Source organism: Xenopus laevis, chromosome 2L (genome assembly GCF_017654675.1).
Source record: "Xenopus laevis strain J_2021 chromosome 2L, Xenopus_laevis_v10.1, whole genome shotgun sequence".
Taxonomy (NCBI): Eukaryota; Metazoa; Chordata; class Amphibia; order Anura; family Pipidae; genus Xenopus; species Xenopus laevis.
In genome coordinates, this window is record NC_054373.1 from 41023136 (window position 1) to 41041925 (window position 18790).

An 18790-nucleotide genomic window follows, 5' to 3' on the forward strand; every position below is an offset into this window, starting at 1 on the left:
AATCTGCTTTATTTTAGATCCCTCAGGTGAGTTTATGTAATCCTCTAGATCCCAGCATCAAAGGAAAATTATGTACAGATTTAGTCCATCTGTTCAGTGTTTTTAAACCACCCAAAGTGACTTTGTTTATGTGTTTTTCTCATTACGTAAAATGCAAATATTCAAATTAGTCTCATTAACATAGAAACAGATTCTTTGAATGTAAATTTACTCTCTGGTTCCCTGCTAGTAGGTTTTTCATTAAGAATAGTTTTACAAATGGCCTGCTTAAAATGACACAAATAAATTACTACATATATAACCATACTGTGATAATTTTCCAGGCATATTGCCACATTATTCACTCAATGTTAAAAGAAGAAATATTGTACACCTACAATATGTATTTTCTTAGATGCTCTAACAGGCTTTTATGCGATACAAGAAAACTTACAAAAACCAAGAAGCTTACAATTTATTGCACAAATGGATATTAAAATTATAGTGGTGGAAACACACAAATGGTTGTAGAGAAGGTGGCCAAATGGGCACATAAATATACTAAAAAAAGGAAAAAGGACTTTGATAAAATTTAAGAGTAGATAAAAAGATTGAAGAAGGGGACTCAGTTTACACAAATATTAAAGGATTTACCATGGAATTAAGGAGAATACAATCTATATATAAGTACAACACACTACATCATGCACCGTACTATATAAATCAAGGAGACCACAAACCACTGGGACTTCTACAGTACAACCAAAGTGATACAATGTCAGTGAAACACTATGGTGAGGAACTGCAGCACAGTTGTTTGCCCCCAAGGTAGTAACGGACTGACCACTTATAAAGCCAAACCGAATGACAAGGCTAGGACTCTTACTGGTTACTGTGCCAGGACACCACCAAGTCAACCTGCCCAGCTTTGGTCTCTAGATCTGTAAGTCTCGTTAGGACCCAAATTTGGATGCCATCTGTCTAGACTGTCTCTGAATGAACCTTCTACTGTTGACAGTTTTAATTAATTAATTAATAATTGACATAGCAAGGTGAATAATTCAACCCAAAACCATATCTTAGGTCACAAAGCTAATTCCGATATTTATACTGGGTCCCGTAAACCCCCCCCCCACTTAAAGGGGATGTAAAGGCAAAAAAAATGCTGCTGCTGTGGATGGATCTCAGGTGGTCCCTAACTGCTCTGCAAGGAAATGATTATACTTTCAAACAGCAGGGGGAGCCCCCCTCAGCTTACTTCCCTGGCCTTCGAGCAGCTTTGTTTATTTATTACCCTGTAAATCAGCCGGCGACTGTGTAGAGATTCGTATCCGCAGACCCAGTGCAGTCTGCATATTCTGATTATTAATCAGTCTTGCTGTATCAACTTCTATGGCAGATATTATTTGACTTGTGCTGTTTTGATCATTTATGACAATCCCTAAGCTTCCCAACAGCAGCCCAGACCACACTGAGCATGCGCGTAGTCTTGGTCTTGCAAAGATGTTTAACAGTTACAAGATGATGACACCCTGCGGCCAACTTTGAAAACATAAATCATTTGTTTAATTAGGCTTCTGGTGCATTAAGTTCATGTTAATGTTTAATATACAAAATACAGAATTCCTAGCACTATTCTATTTTAGACTTTAGTTACCCTTTAAATTTATATGTATGTCACCTTCAAGATAGCATGCAGGATGGGCACCCTACGAACTACAAGATTGTCCTGGTTCATAAATATATATGGGACTATAATAGTATGCTTATTTTACTTGTTTTAATGTATAGTTGATTCACGGGTACATGATGTATTTTAAGAGTGCTCTAATTAATATCTCTGGACAACTATTTTAAATGTTTTATCATCAAATTAAAGTCTTTATCTTTCACCTTCATATACAGTTTGGTCAGCAACAAAGAAACAATATCCTTACCCCAAGTTTTGGCATAACAGATCTTTTCAGTCTCCCAATTTTGGACCAGAATGGAACTTTGCATGAGTTAATCCTTTGAAGCAGCACTTCATGTCATGGCCCTTTAAGAAAACGGAACAGTTAGAAAAGACATATGTATAGACACACACTAACATATCATTCTTAGCTGTTAATTGGCTATAACTCTGCAATCCTAGTTGGTTAATCTGAATCGCTAATTTAGAAATCAATATACTATTTAACGGACCTGAACACAAGATGACAAAATGGAATACTTACTACAATAAAGTTCAATCTCAATATTTGCATTAAGTTTAGTGATATTAGTAAAAGGACAGTTTCTTTATCTGACCATTTATTTCAACTAAAGACTAAACTAAATGAATACCCCTAACATTTTTATATGCATTATTGAAAAACCAGTAAGGCAGTTCATAGCCTGAGCTTTTAGTGAAACTATATGGACTGTGCAGTAAAAATAAGCCTTATGTTGTCCGAGTAATTATTTTGTGTAGCTTGGGTTCAAACAATGGTTTAAATGGAATAGAAGTCTGTGTGGCTTATTTATCAACACTGGGCATTTACAGTACCTATAGCAACCAATCAGTGATTAGCTTTTTAAAGCCAGCTGCAAGTAGAATAATGAATGCAGCAATCTGATAGGTTGCCATGGGTTACTGCCCATGGGCAAATTTGCCCAGTGTTGATAAATGACTATTTTAGAAGAGTGGTCAACTGAGCATGGTTTGGAGCCATAATGTGCAACACATCTGAGCTGAGGCTCAAAAGTAGTTATTGGTGCCTTTAATCTATGGCCAAACAGGCCAATTTCTAACCCTGGAAATCAGATAGTATACCATGCAAGAGATGGAAATATCATATATACATATATTTTTTTTATTTTTTCGCATAAAATGAAGGAGACATCCTACTTATTATATTATATGGGAAATAATGTGCCCCTACTGTAAAATATAAGGATATCAGGAGTAGTTTTATGTAGTAGTTTTATGAAGATATAAGTGGGTGAGGCTGTAGTGTTTATACAATGGCTTTTAGATGTCACTGTGCTCAAGACTTATACTGTGCAGACTTTCTATACAGCTTATGGTGTTAGAGTTGCTTCCTGTTGTGTAATGGCTGCATGAGCCTACTAATAAAGCATTGTTACACTCTACTCATCCTCGGCATAACATATTGGCAACAAGATGTCTCTTCTACCTCTGCAGCAGCCTGCACCTTTTCTTCCAAACCCTAGTGAGCCTACCATACCTTTTACTGCTTGGATCCGTATGTTTGAAAATTACATTATTGCTGCTGATCAAGGGGAGATTTCTGCTGCTAGAAAGCATGCTTTACTTATTCACTGCCTGAGAGCAGAGGGACAGCGTATATTCTATACATTACCATTCCCTATGGAATCTAACAGATGAAATGCTGAGAGACCAAATAGTGGAAAAAACAAACTCACCTCACATTAGAGAGAGACTGCTCCTAGAGCAGGATTTAACCCTTGCAAAGGCTTTTATAGTTGCTAGCCAAACTGAAACAGCAGTGACAGAGGTTAAAACTCTCAGTCAGGGAACTGCTGGGAATGTACAGATTGTGAATTCAACACTGTGGCCTAATAATGCACAGTCACAGGCAAAATACAGTGCTAAGGAAAGGGATTCACCTACACTGCAAAACCGTGCAGCAAATAAAATAAAAAATACTGCTTTCGCTGTGGTTCAACACAACACACTGCAAATCATGTTACATGTCCTGCAAAAGCTGTACGGTGCCGCAAATGCAAAAAGGTAGAACATTTTGCTAAGATCTGCCGTAGTTCTGCTAAAGATGTTCATGAGTTCATTACTACACATAATGTACAAAAATGGGGTGTGGAAACACTCTAAAGGCTAAGTTATAGTATATTTAAGTATAATGGACGTGCTAGTTTTAATGCACATTCCCTGGTCCCCTGTCTCAAAAGTAAGTTTACAAAACAGGGGTTTTTAGTTACAAAGTTATGATCATAAAGTTGAAAAGCCACCCTACCACGTCAAGGTAAACCCCATATGGTGGTCCCTAACTTGTTTACCTCTAGTCATAGTATAAAAAGTCTTACTTCTCTGCATAGTAGCGTTATCTGTAATCAGTGTCTGTTGAACCTTGGTTTCAGTATGAAGGATCTATCCAAAATACTTTGCTAAAGATCTGCTTGTTGTACCTGCCCTGAGACTGGTCAGTTACCTAAAGGATCCAATCCCTGTGCTTGTTTGCTTGCCAATGACTGTACAATTTCAATCAAATACTGCAACATGTGACTTTTACATTGTGAATAAGGGTACTGCTATACTTGGAAGGGATCTCTTTGCTGCATTAAACCTGCAATAAGTTGATGGTCTCATTACTACAGCACCAGTGCCTGCCACACAGCCAGTGTCTAAAATTTCACCACAAAGCAACACTTCACTGGGCTGTGCAAAGAACTTTGTACACAAAGTTAAGTTGAGACCAGATGTAAAACCAGTACCATTTCCTGATTTAGTATGGGAAAAACTTGCTATTGATATTGGCAGTCCTTTTACAGATGCTCCTAATAGACTGCAGATTTGTTATAACCTTGATAGACTTTTACAGTAAATGGCCTGAAATTGCATTTGTTTCTCATATAACATCAGCTACAGTAATAACATTTCTGTCTACAGTCTTCAGCAGAGAAGGTAATCCAAAGGAGTTAATATCAGACAATGGAACACCGTTTGTCTCATCTGAATTTGAATCGTTTCTGAGAGAGAGGAATATTGTGCATAGGAAATCTTCAGTGTAGTACCCACAAGCAAATGGAGAAATCAAGCGATTCAACAGAAATCTGAAAAAGCACTACAGACAGCAAATCTTACTGGGAAATCTTGGAAAGTATTTACAACAGAGTTCCTACATAACTACAGAGTAATTGGAAAAGCTCCATCTGATGAAGGGCATTTTCCTACTCCTGATGTCAACTGCAATAGACCTGAAGAAAGTGAACCTATAAGGCGTACTGAGAGAATCAGAAAACTACCTGCATGGACCAAGGACTTTGTGATGTGGAATATAATATTGTTTTTAAATGCATACTGTTTAATTGCTATAGGGGAAATATGTGTTGTTTATACAAATGACCTGTAGATGTCACTGTGCTCAAGACTTATACTGTGCAGACTTTCTATACAGCTTGTGGTGTTAGAGTTGCTTCCTGTTGTGTAATGGCTGCATGAACCTGCTAATAAAGCATTGTTATAACCACAGAATAGTATATGAATAATAAAATTAGCCATCTATAGAAAGATACAATATTAGTCTTAATACTAACAGATAGAAATTTGAGCAATCAAGAGTTAAATTCGCTTTAGTCAGCATTCCCTTAAACGTTCAAAATAGGATGACCTAAGACTCCAAATGTTAAAAGATGGAGCCCGCAAATTTCACGAGATTTAGTGTTTTAATGGGCGAGATTACAGACAGAAGTGAACTCGACGCCAAAATCAAAGACGTCACTACACCTACAAATATTTGCGCAACAGCGTCATTACGATGAACGGAATGTTGCGCAAAGTGGATGATGCGACCTTAGAAGGTTATAAATATTCAGCCTCCTTACCCACTTGCATTGCCTTTGAGAAAGCTAACTAGCGAAATATATATAGACAGTTTATATCATTTTACTGAAATCCTTGGGGGTTTTTTTTAGTGAAATCTTTTTAAACGGTTTCCTTTTATCCTGCTCAACAAAAATCTTCTTCTTATTCTAATACTGTTTTCTCTACTAAGGGCCATGGGATCTGTGGTTTTATAGGATAGTTAGTTCTTACACAAGAAAGATAAAATAATATTGAGACCACAGTCCCACAAACCCTGATTTTCTTAGCTTGGTGGGGTCCCTGAGACAGAAAAATATCAGACAGCCTAACGGGACTTCTCCACCTACTATTATGTTCCTTTTTCTTACTAATTAGGCAATTTGAGCAGGTATATGAATTTTTCTGGATGAATGGGGATTTTTAGTTAAGCACTTAGTCACTTTATATTTATGATTAATTAATTGTACAACTGAATGCAACAGATTGAATGAATTTTTAATTAATTCAAAACTTTTATGAATTGATTAAGCAACAAGTCAATTTAGATTTCTTAGCACTTATGCACTTTAGGTGCTAATAATGCGATTATTTGAACCACATTAATATTATTACACCAGTACTTTATTGATTATAAGAAATTTAATTTCATCCACAATTCACATTTATATTTTATTGTTACCAATTATAACAGAACTATATTTTAATAGAAAGTACAAGCATCCGGTGTTTTATAGAAACTGCGTTTAAATTAATTTTGATAAATAAGGGTAAATAAGGGATACTTTTATTTCTCTTCTTACAATTTAATTCCCAATATACTGACAAAAGTCAGATCCCTTTTTATTCAATTTATCACATACCAGCAGGTAGATCTCCTTCTACTAAATCGCTAATTGTTATACTCTACTCATCCTCGGCTACAAAAACATAACAGAATGGGTACCTGGCAGGATATCACCACACAACTCAATATACCAAATAACTTTGTTTTAGCTACAGATGTGACAACAGCATGGAACACAATGCTGAAATGCTATGCAGGTATTGGGCCTGTGGGACCTGGGTTTTTTTTCCGGATAACAGATCCTTCTGTAATTTGGATCTTCATATATTAAGTCCGCTAGAAAATCATGTAAACATTAAATAAACCCAATGAGCTGGTTTTGCTTACAATAAGGAATAATTATATTTTAGAGTTACATATATATATATATATAACAAGGGAAAGTTGTGCTCACCACTAGTTTTTAAAACCATTAGGAGGGGGTGCAGCAAGGCTGTGACCACAAAATACATATAGACAATTACAAGAGTCTTCAGCACTCAACCCATTATCAATATATTTAAGACAGAGACATTTTGTGCATACTGCTACTGAAAAATGCCTTACCCTTTAAACAACACAGGGATTGTTTGTCCATATATTGATAATGGGTTGAGTGCTGAGGACTCTTGTAATTGTATATATAATTGTATATATATATATATATCAAAGAAATCCGCACTCATAGGTCTTTTGTGATGAAAAAAAATGGGTTTATTCAACATTTCGGCTCTTAAGGTGGCCATAGACACACAGGTTGATTTTGACCTGACGATCCTGCCGGAGCCCATTGCGCATCGTAATCGGATCGTTCGGCCATACGGCCGAACAATCAGATTACCCCCGATATAGCCATACTCGTTAATGGCATATCGGGGAAAGATCCGCTCTTTTGGCGCTATTGCCAAACGAGCGGATCTTTGCGTCTATGGCCACCTTTAGACTTGAGCCGTCATCGGGAATATAAAATATATATATATATATATATATATATATATATATATATATATATATATATATATATATATACACACATTCAGACAGCAGCCGTTCTCTGATCCGGATTAACGATGTTGTGATGGGTCCTGGATCAAATATAAAATGTATAATCCTGTATATAGAGCTGCACACCTAGTTTTCTAGTGAATCATGTCACAGTTTCGGTTTTTCAAGGTTTATTACCCCCCGACCCTGGAATATCACCATTATTGCATGAATTACAGTGTCCAAAGTTTCGGCCCCCTTTTGTTTAAGATCAGAATTATGGAAGGCTGTTACAACAATTAGTAAGCGAGGAAAGAAGGTAGAGATAGAAGGAAGTAAAGCTAACTGATCCTTTGTGAATCATGTCAATTTATACTAGGGATGCACAGAATCCACTATTTTGGATTCAGCAGAACCCCCGATTCCTTTGCGAAAGATTCGGCTGAATACTGAGTTGAATCCTAATTTGCATATGCAAATTAGGGGTGGGAAAGGGAAATCATTTTTTACTTCCTTGTTTTGTGACAAAAAGTCACACAGTTTCCCTCCTTGTTCCTAATTTGCATTTGCAAATTAGGATTCGGTTCGGCCGAAACACTTGAATGCAACACTCAATTCTGCGAGTTCGAGTTGTGAAACCCAGAAAATCATATTGATTTTTCTTTCTCAAATTTTGATTTCCGAGGGAAAAACTCGAATCTCTCAAATTATTAGAGTTTTCAAGCAAAACCCTCGAAAAAAACCTCAAACATCATGAAGGCTATAAACATCGTCAAATGGTTCAAGGTACTTCTGCTATTGATTTCTACATGACCTCCACAGGTTTTAGGTGGTGTATTTTCGCATTCAAGCTACATCCAGGGTCGGGGGAATAATAAATCTCAAAAAAATTAACCCAAAAAATTTGAATTTTGACCAAAAAAATCTCGAAAAACAACTCAAACCTTAATAAATAATCCCCTTTGAAGCTGGAAATGTAAACTGATGCAGATCATGACTGTTCATTTGGTTTCCTACTCAAGTAACCCACAACAGCTATGAATAGGGTTTGTGCTGAACAAAATTCTGCCAATTGTTTTTAATCACAAAAATATCGGGGGGTTTTTCTTTTAATTTTTTGCTCTAAAAAAGGGAAAATGGGGAAATTAAGGCTATGCGAGATTGTGGAAGTTCATAATCCAGGGTGATGATCTGTGCACTGGGAATCTAGTTACCTGCTTCTCAAAAAGCAAACATAGCAGTTTTGTATAAAAAAAAATAAAAGATTTTTTCATGATTAAAAGAACAGGAACAATGTATGTTCAGCAAAAGCCACTCATGTTGAACACGGGTACATGGCCCCATTAAGAGGGCTTCAGGAAAATGAGTACTTAAGCAACATATACATACATATACATACATATACATACACATATATATATATATATATATATATATATATATATATATATATATATATAATAGAGGATCCGCACTCTCATTTTCAAAGTATAACAGCTTTTATTTATCACATCACAATCCGACGTTTCGGTCCCTTTCTTGAGAAAGGTCCCCAGGAGGGACCGAAACGTCGGATTGTGATGTGATAAATAAAAGCTGTTATACTTTGAAAATGAGAATGCGGATCCTCTATTACCTATATCATAAATATTGATCAAGCACCTCCAATCAACTACCGAGAGGTGCGGGCACTCCAGGAAAAAATTATATATATATATACATATATATATATAGACAAATACAAGAGTCCTCTGCACTCAACCCATTATCAATATATTTAAGACAGAGACATTTTGTGCATACTGCTACTGCCGCTCAATTTTCATCTGATTCATTAAGAATTCTATTGCTTCATTATACATTTTACAAAGGGACTTGGTTTTACCTGCAACTTACTTGCTGCTTTCAAAGTAAAACTCCCAAACTTGGCTGCCCTTTTATTAGACACCAGTGGGATCACCTGACTATAGTTGGGAAGGGTGGGAGCTACAACATGGAGCTGGTCACTGCTCCTGTATAACTATAACAAACAAGGGAAAGTTGTGCTCACCACTAATTTTTAAAAACCATTAGGCAATGAGGGGGTGCAATGAGGGTGTGACCACAAAATACATATAGACAAATACAAGAGTCCTCTGCACTCAACCCATTATCAATATATTTAAGACAGAGGCATATATATATATATATATATATATATATATATATATATATATATATATATATATATATATAAAACTAAATATTGTCATTTTACATCTCTTGCCTTGATCCCCCATTTCATGATGGTCTGTGTGCTGCTTCAGAGATCACCTGACCAGAAATACTGCAGCTCTAACTGTAACAGGAAGAAGCGTGGAAGCAAAAGACAGACCTCAGTCTTTTAATTGGCTCATGTGACCTACAATTATAGTTTGTTTGGTTTGTTTGTGTACAGCATGAATCGTGTGATCCCAGGGGACTGCCATTAGTACTTAAAATGGCAAATTTTCTATTTAGGATTACCCAATGGTAAATTCTAAAAAAATAATTCTAAAAAAGTATATTATTATGAAAATGCTTTATTTACATTCTGGTTTATGCAATATATATTTATAGAGACCGACATTGTTTGGAGAGATATAGTCAGGGGGATCCTGGCCCCTCTGCCTCCTGAGGCAGCAGCAGTTGCTGCTGCCCCCCCTCCCCCAGAAATTCGCTCTTAAAGTACCAGGAGCAGCATTTTTGCTGCCCCTGGTACCTAGTGGGGCGCTGCCGCCTGAGGTGACAGCCTCAACTCGCCCCATTGGCGAAGCAACCCTGGATATAGTTGTCCTTTAATGCCCTGAAAGGCTTTCACGGTTTATTTTAAAATATACAGTTTTAAATTCCTAGGTTATATATAATAAAATATCAGTTTATATTATATCATATTTTATGCATGTTTCATGTTAAGATTTGTTTTTATATAGCACCCTTTTTTCTGCGCTTTTACAATTTTCCTCTTTTAGACACTTTAGTATCAGGCTGGAATAAATTTCTTTACCCATGGGCCATATTTTACAACCCGTTTCAGCTCTACACTACAAGGCAATACATTAGTAATTAAGTATAAGCACTGCTTTTAAGATCCCTCAGATTAAGCTTATTCTTTTCACAAAATGGAACTTTCACGTACATAGGCGCTCTAAGTGTGATATAGGCAGCTTCCATCTTGTTTTCTCGGAAAGACACTTCTGATTTTAACTCTTAAGAAAACAAAATTGGTTAAGGGGACAATATCATGAACTCTAAAACTACTATCCAAATTTGTTTTGTATTCAAGCATTCTGCGTGCTAAAGCTTTTATTTTCAAACTTCGAGGTCCACTACTGGCACTTTTAAAATGACAAATAAAACATGTTGTGTAGAAATAAAAGAAAATTACTATGCCAGGAAAGAAGGGCTAAAACAAGCATCCCACTTAACAATATTGTGATTAAAGCTTTAAATTAAAACATAAGCAAGTGGGAGGGATTGCTGTGTTAATCCTTTTCTTTGGCAAGGGCAAACCTTCCTAATGCTGCAATGTACCTGCAGCGAGATCATCAAGAATACATAAATACAGACAAAATGTTGCAGAATGAAGCCGCATATTTACGTGGGCTTTTTATCTCCAGCCAGCTGGGCCCTTTTATTTTTAAGAAAAGCTCCAGGCTTGAAGTATTTGTTCCAAACACATGTAAAAACGTTTCTCCTTTTAAATTCCGGGGAAGTTGGGGTGAGTCCGCCTGCAAAGCAAACATATCATAAGATAATTACAGTTTACAAAACAACTGGCAGGGAGTCAGGACCCTTATGTCCAAGAATTCTACCAATTGGTTTTTTATTCGGAGATCAGAACCCACACATCCCGCTGTTTTGTGCACACAGGTTGGTTTACATACACTGTTTAACTTCAATAGAATTAATACGGGGAATTTGTCAATTCTGTGCAATTGTTTAAATAAAGAAAACAAAATGGTGTGTTATTATAATACAGCGTAGGTTTAAAGGATTCACATGACTGGGTTATAGTCATTTCCTGAAAAACATCATTCTACTTTAACGCAACACACATATGTAAAACCTGAAAAACAAAGAATTATCAGTAAAGTAAAATGTACAGCTTACAGGAAGACAGAGAGGGACGGGTTCAGGATAGAAGCATTTTCCAGCAGTGAAACACAGTTCAAATTAGGGGATAAAATATGAAATTGGAGGAAGAAGACTGAAAGCCAACCAATCAATTTGTAGATATTACCATAACCAACCTAGGGTCACCAACTACATACTTAGGGCTCTTACTCATGAGCGTTTTTACCTGTGCTCCCCTGCGTTCCGTTTTTCGGCGTTCAACCGCAGGGGAGCACAGGAATAGACGCATTTCATTTTTTCAAATGGGGCTGTACTCACACAGGCGCATGTAGGCCCCGAACGCAGGTTGAGACGCAACATGCTGCATTTTTCCTGCATTCGGCGCCTACATGCGCCTGTGTGAGTACAGCCCCATTTGAAAAAATGAAATGCGTCTATTCCTGTGCTCCCTGCGGTTGAACGCCGAAAAACGGAACGCAAGGGAGCGCAGGTAAAAACGCTCATGAGTAAGAGCCCTAAGGGAGTTATTTATTAAAGGTCAGTTTGTTTATTACCTAAAAAATACAAGGTAGTTTTCAGTAAAAAAAATCTAATTTTCAAATAAAAAAAACCTGAATTTGTTTATTATTACAGGTATGGGATCCGTTATCCTGAAACCCATTCTCCAGAAAGCTCCGATTTACAGAAAGGCAGTCTCCGACTCATTTTATCCAAATAATCCAGATTTTTTAAAAATGATTACCTTTTTCTCTGTAATAATAAAACAGTACCTTGCACTTGTTCCAGATTAAGATAAACGTAATACTTACTCAAAGGAGAACCAGTCCATAGGGCTTATATGATTTTCTCCTGGACTTAATGTATGAAGATCAAAATTACGGAAAGATCCGTTAAATGCAAAGCCCCGGGTCCAGAGCATTATGGATAACAGGTCCTATACCTGTACCCAAAGCTCAAAATAGCTCAAAAATACTCCAGTTAAAACCTTTCCAGGTCATGTAGAAGTCAATGGCAAAGGTCCGTTGAACCATTTTAAGATATTAATAGCCTTCATGATGAGCCTGTCTTTTTGGTTAGTTTCGCTCAAAAACTCAATTCATTTGAGAGATTCAAGTTTTTTTTCCCCATGGAAAACTCGATAAATTCTAGTATTCAGGTTTTTCACCCCAAATTCACTGATTTGAGTTTATTTAAGTTTTTCCATAAATAAGAAAATATTCCAGTTGTGAGTTTATTCCAGGTATAAAAAAAAAACCTCACAAAGCTCACAAATGTGACCTTTGATAAACAACCCTCTTAATAAAGGACACACTAAATATAGATATATTTTAAGGTTTGGTTGCTGGCAACCCTGTGTGTAGCCTTGTATTAGGTATATTTCATAAAAGAATCAATCTTTAAAGGCGAAGGAAAGGTTAAAAGTAACTTATGCCTTATCAGAAAGGTCCACCTAAATATACCAGTAAACCCTCAAAGTAATGCCCTCCCTTCTCTGCTGTAATCTGAGCCCAGAGCTATTAGTGAGCAGGGAGAGACTCAGGCAGGAACTTATGTCACATCAAGCTAATACTGCAGCTGCTATCCTAAACAAACAGCTTCTAGAGCTTTTTACTTAGGTATGGCAAAACATTCTACAGAATAAATATAGCATTGTAGCATGCCCCATTGCAAACAGGGTTTATAACAGTCATTCTTTTTTTCTAATAATCTGGCATAACCTTATTAATGAACAACATTATATAGACATGTACAGATACACAGAGAAATATATAAAAATATAAATATATATATATAGCGATAAGGAAGATAAGCACTCCAATATTACTGGTCAATAATCTTTTATTCCACTGTGCATACCAACGTTTCGGTGATCCTTGATAAAGGTCCAAACGTGGGCCGAAACATTGGTATGCACAGTGGAATAAAAGGTTATTGACCAGTAATATTGGAGTGCTTATCTTCCTTATCGCTATTTATCATATTTTGATATAGCACCCACTTGGACAAGTCAGAGTGCGGATACACACCTGGACTGTATGTATTACCCGCTATTTGCACTGGAACACATGGATACCCTTGATAATCTCATATGCTGCTATATATTACTATTTATAGATTAAAAGTTTTTTTGACCAGCTTTTTGCACTGGAACACATGTATACCCTTGATAACCTTGTTTTGTGATGTGTCACTTGTATAGTCCTTATGTCTTAAAAAGTCTATATGAGCCACTATGTATTTTTTAAAGTTTTAACAAGGCTAATTTTTTCACATTTTTTATATAAAAATTTTTTAACATACATTTGGAATTTTTAACATGTATATGGAATTTTTGGCAATGGATTTAGTGATTTATGCTAACACTTTAATGCAGAACACTGTCGTGAATATCCAACTAACTCTGTTCACTAATTAATTCTGTTCACTGATTGGTTTATGCTTGTATTTATGGATCACGTGATGACTTCTGGGTGCATCCTGACGACGGTTCAGAGAGAACCGAAACGCGTTGATGTGGGGTAGATTGTAACACTCCAATAAAAAAGTATTTTTCACAACACCCGTGAGTGCTCTTAAATGATCCAATATGCAAACTTTTGAAGTAGCACCCGGGGCTTGATGTTTTGAGGGTGAGTGCCGGTTCTACTATACCATTATATATATATAATGATATTAAAATTGAGGCACTCAATGCCATGCAATTGTCAATCTGACATGGTATGTTAATAAATACACACAGGAGAGTTTCACCAATTCCTTACTAGACAAAAAATACAATAGGTGCAGCATAAAACAACTTTATTAAAGGGGTTGTTCACTTTTGAGAACTTTTAGTATGATGTAGAGAGTGATATTCTGAGACAATTTGCAATTGGTTTTCATTTTTTTATTATTTGTGGTTTTTGAGTTATGTACCTTTTAATTTAGCAGCTCTCCAGTTTGCAATTTTAAGATGTCTGGTTGCTAGGGTCTGAATTTCCATAGCAACTATGCATTGATTTGAATAAGAGACTGGAATATGAATAGGAGGGGGCCTGCATAGAAGGATCAGTAATAAAAAGTATCAATAACAATACATTTGTAGCCTTACAGAGCATTTGTTTTTTAGAAGGGAGTCAGCGATGCCCTTTGGAAAGCTGCAAAGAGTCAGAAGAAAAAGGCAAATAACTATAAAAAATAAATAACGAAAACCAATTGAAAAATTGCTTAAAATTGGACGTTCTATAACATAATAAAAGTTCATTTAAAGGTGAACCACCCCTAATCAACGGCAAAAAAAGGGAATATTTCAACATACACCCCATTAAAGGGGTGGTTCACCTTTAAGTTAACTTTTATCATGTTATAAAATAGCCAATTTTAAGCAACTTTTCAACTGGTCTTCTTTATTTATTTTTTTCATAGTTTTTGAAATATTTGTGTCTTTCTTCTGACTCTTTTCAGCTTTCAAATGAGGAGGTCACTGACCCCATGTAAAAACAAATGCTCTGTAAGGCTACAAATGTATTGTAATTGCTACTTTTTGTTACTCACCTTTCTATTCAGGCCTCTCCTATTCATATTCCAGTCTCTTATTCAAATCAATGCATGGTGGCTAGGGTCATTTGTACTTTAGCAACCAGATTGCTAAAACTGCAAACTGGAGAGCTGCGGAATAAAAAGTTAAATAACCTAAAAACCACAAATAATAAAAAACTAAAACCAATTGCAAATTGGTAGGGAGATGTAGATCAAAAACAAAAATGTGCTTGAAATATATCTGCTACAAGCACAAAAGAATAAAGTGTTACATTAATCTCACCATAACAAAACAAAATAGTAGTAAAGGAATGAGCAGCATGTACGAATTCAAAATAAAAGATATGCTTTTAAAAAGCCTATTTATAAGATTTTTCCCGAATACCACGAAATCTTCATATTTTTGCACAAAACCCGGCTCAGATCAGGATATCTTTGGGACTTCTCCCATTGACTTATATACAACCTCGGAAGGTCTGAGATGCCGGATTTTCGGATTCGGATTCGGATTTCCATCCTCAGGTTTTAATAAATCCCAAAAACTTCAAGTTTATTTTTTCACAAAAGATTCATATTTTATAGTCAAAAAATCACAATTTTTTTTCGGGTTTTTTCCATTCGGACTTAAAGTACAAGTAAAGGGTAGTACACTGGGGTTGCCAAATAATTTTTTTCACCCAGACCTACAGGTGCAAAAGAACAACACTACATCTTTCTCACCTAGTGCTGCGCCACCATCTTACTTTGCACAAGCTTAGAAAGCTGCAAGAGGAGGTTTTAGGAATACTAAAAACATAGTTCTGCGGCAGAGGCTGTCAGTAGTTTAACTGGAAACCTGGATTTCAGGAAGAACATGATAATTTCCATTGAAGCGAATGACATGCTCTTCAGGTGGCTTTGGGCACAATCTAAAAAAAAGGAGGAGGGAACACACCATGTGCCATGAGTCTTGGTGTGTGAGGGAAATTACATGGGAGGAAGAAATTTTGAAATCATTGGAATATAATATATATAGAGAAATAGATATGAAAGACATTGCTGAGAAGGAAAGTACTCTGTAGTGGTTAGAGAGCAGTTTCCTGTACAGATATGGGATCCGTTATCCAGAAACCTGTTATCCAGAAAATTCCAAGTTACAGAAAGGCAGTCTCCCATAAAATCAATTTTATCCAAATAATCCAAATTTTTATAAATGATTCCCTTTTTCTCTGATCCAAACTAAGATATACTGGAATTAATCTTTATTGGAAGCAAAACCAGCCTATTGGGTTTATTCGTGTATTCAGGATTTTCTAGTAGAATGAATGTATGAAGAGCCAAATTGGGTATACAGTCCCATACCTGTATACCCAAAAATGTCAAAGCAAAGCTTAAGAGACAAATGTCAAAAATATATGTTTTAGTCAGAAACATACCACTACAACACACACACAATTGTGGAATAACTTAATTTAAAACTCACCTTTTTTAATTTAATTTTTTAATTGTTTTAAATTATTTTGGACAATGCACATAATTAATTTTAACAGTCATAATAAAAGTTAAGTTTTAAACTAGATCCCAAAATGCTCTGCTCCAGCGGGTTTCTCCCCTTCTAAGTTGCTGCTTAGATGCAACTTCACTGCTGTAAACATATATATGAAACACACATGATTTCAACCCTACTACCAAGTATAAAGTAATAAAATATTTTCTTTTTTTTCACCAAGATAGCTTGAACACAAATTCTTATCATATGTTAAGTTTGTGAACAATGGTCTTGTATATTATAATGGAACAATAGACTGTGTGACTATAGTACAGGTATGGGATCCGTTATCCGGAAATCCATTATCCAGAAAGTTCCGAAATACAGAAAGGCCGTTTCCCATAGACTCCATTATAATCAAATAATACAAATTTTTAAAAATGATTTCCTTTTTCTCTGTAATAATAAAACAGTACCTTGTACTAGATCCAAACTAAGATATAATTAATCCTTATTGGAAGCAAAACTAGCCTATTGGGTTTATTTCATGTTTACTTGATTTTTTAGTAGACTTAAGGTATGAAGATCGAAGTTACGGAAAGACCCGTTATCCGGAAAGCCCCAGGTCCGGAACATTCTGGATAATAAGTCCCATACCTGTACTATACTTTCAGGGAAGCACTTTGCTTCAATTCCTTGCTATAGTGAACATTATTGTTGTGACTCCGAACGCTTAACTAGCAGCCCATAATCCATAATATAGAAGTAAATATTTCCATAAAATTAGGGCAACAATATAACAAATATCTTACATTTTCACGAGGTAGAAGATATACAGTCCTCTCAATGTTCTTCACACTAACACAGCAGCTAACATACACCTCAGCGGACTCTATCCAAACTTTTCCAAATAAATAGACTAGGCAGATTTATCAAGGGTCAAATTTAGAGTTCATGGGAGTTTGTAAAAACACCCATAAACTCCCATGAACACTGAAATTCGGGGGGGAAAACTACCAATCAAAATTTAAAAAAAAAAAATCAAATTTTTCAAATTCAGGTGAATGGGATCGACCCACAAACTCGAATGGAATTTCTCCAAATAACTCCACATTGATTCCAGGATGTCCCCCATAGGCTAAAACAGCAATTTGGCAAGTTTAAGGTGGCGAATAGTCAAATTCTTAACGGGCCAGTACATTAAAAAAAAAACCTCTAATCGACTTTTAACAATTCCCTAAGAATTACACTAAAATAAACTCTAAAATTTTAATTTTTCCATTCTGACCTTGATAAATCTTGATAAATCTTGATAAATCTGCCCCTAAGTGTTCATTAATAATGAAATATCTAAAAGGGAATCTCACATCTACAATCCAATCATCATCCTGATGGTCATGAACAATTTAAGAGTATTCTTCTTCATTCACCTCCTCATAAATGTTGGACACCTCCTCCAGCTAAAAGAGTGTCACCAAAAAAAATAAAAAGATTGTTACACTGGTAATGTGCAAAGACTCCGTGTTCAATCAGTATTTTTTTCAACCAAAAGAACCACCTACTACATAATGCTAAATAGCACTGGCTGTTAGAATCTCTATATATTTGCGCTTATAAATATTTAACTAAAGGTGATTAAAGACCGCTGAAAGCCAAGTGACTTTATTCAAACTGTTGGAATGGATTAGCACTTGTAACCATGTGTAGTAACTGTAACCTGCGAGAAGTAGAGGAATAGGGCACCGATAACTAAGTGTGGTAGCCACAGTGTAACGAGTAAACAACTTGCTCTGATTTTAACTGCAAACTTAGGGGCCTATTTATGATCGCTTGAGCTTTTCAGTTTAAGCAATCATCAAGGAAACCCGCTGTGAGTTTAAGTAAGAAATCTCTGCAATTTCCGTCATTTTCCCCGAACTGGCCCGAACGAAGAAAAACTTTGGCAGGTGCCAAAGTTTTTCTTCCTTACAAAAGCTCAAGCAATCATAAATAGGCCCCTTAATGGAGGCACGCTGTTAGCTCTGTTAATGAATGGTAACAGTAAATGAAAAAAATCTTAGCGTGACAAACATGAAACACAAACATTTCGTTACTTGGCACTGTTTCACATCACTTATAAAGACTTTTCTAAGGCACAGAAGCAGGCAGAAGTGTTGGTTCAAGAATCTATGTTATAAAAAGTGCTCGATTCACTGTGATTTAATCAAGGGCACGGAACGTTTTTAAAGTGATGACACCTTTGGTATTGTGATTAGATATTTTCGAGCACTGTTTTTTTAACCTATCAACACTAGCAGATTTGATTTGAACAGATAGGACTTCGCAGACAGGAACAAATAGATAATAAAAATCCTCTTGCATTGTTCAGCTTCTTTTT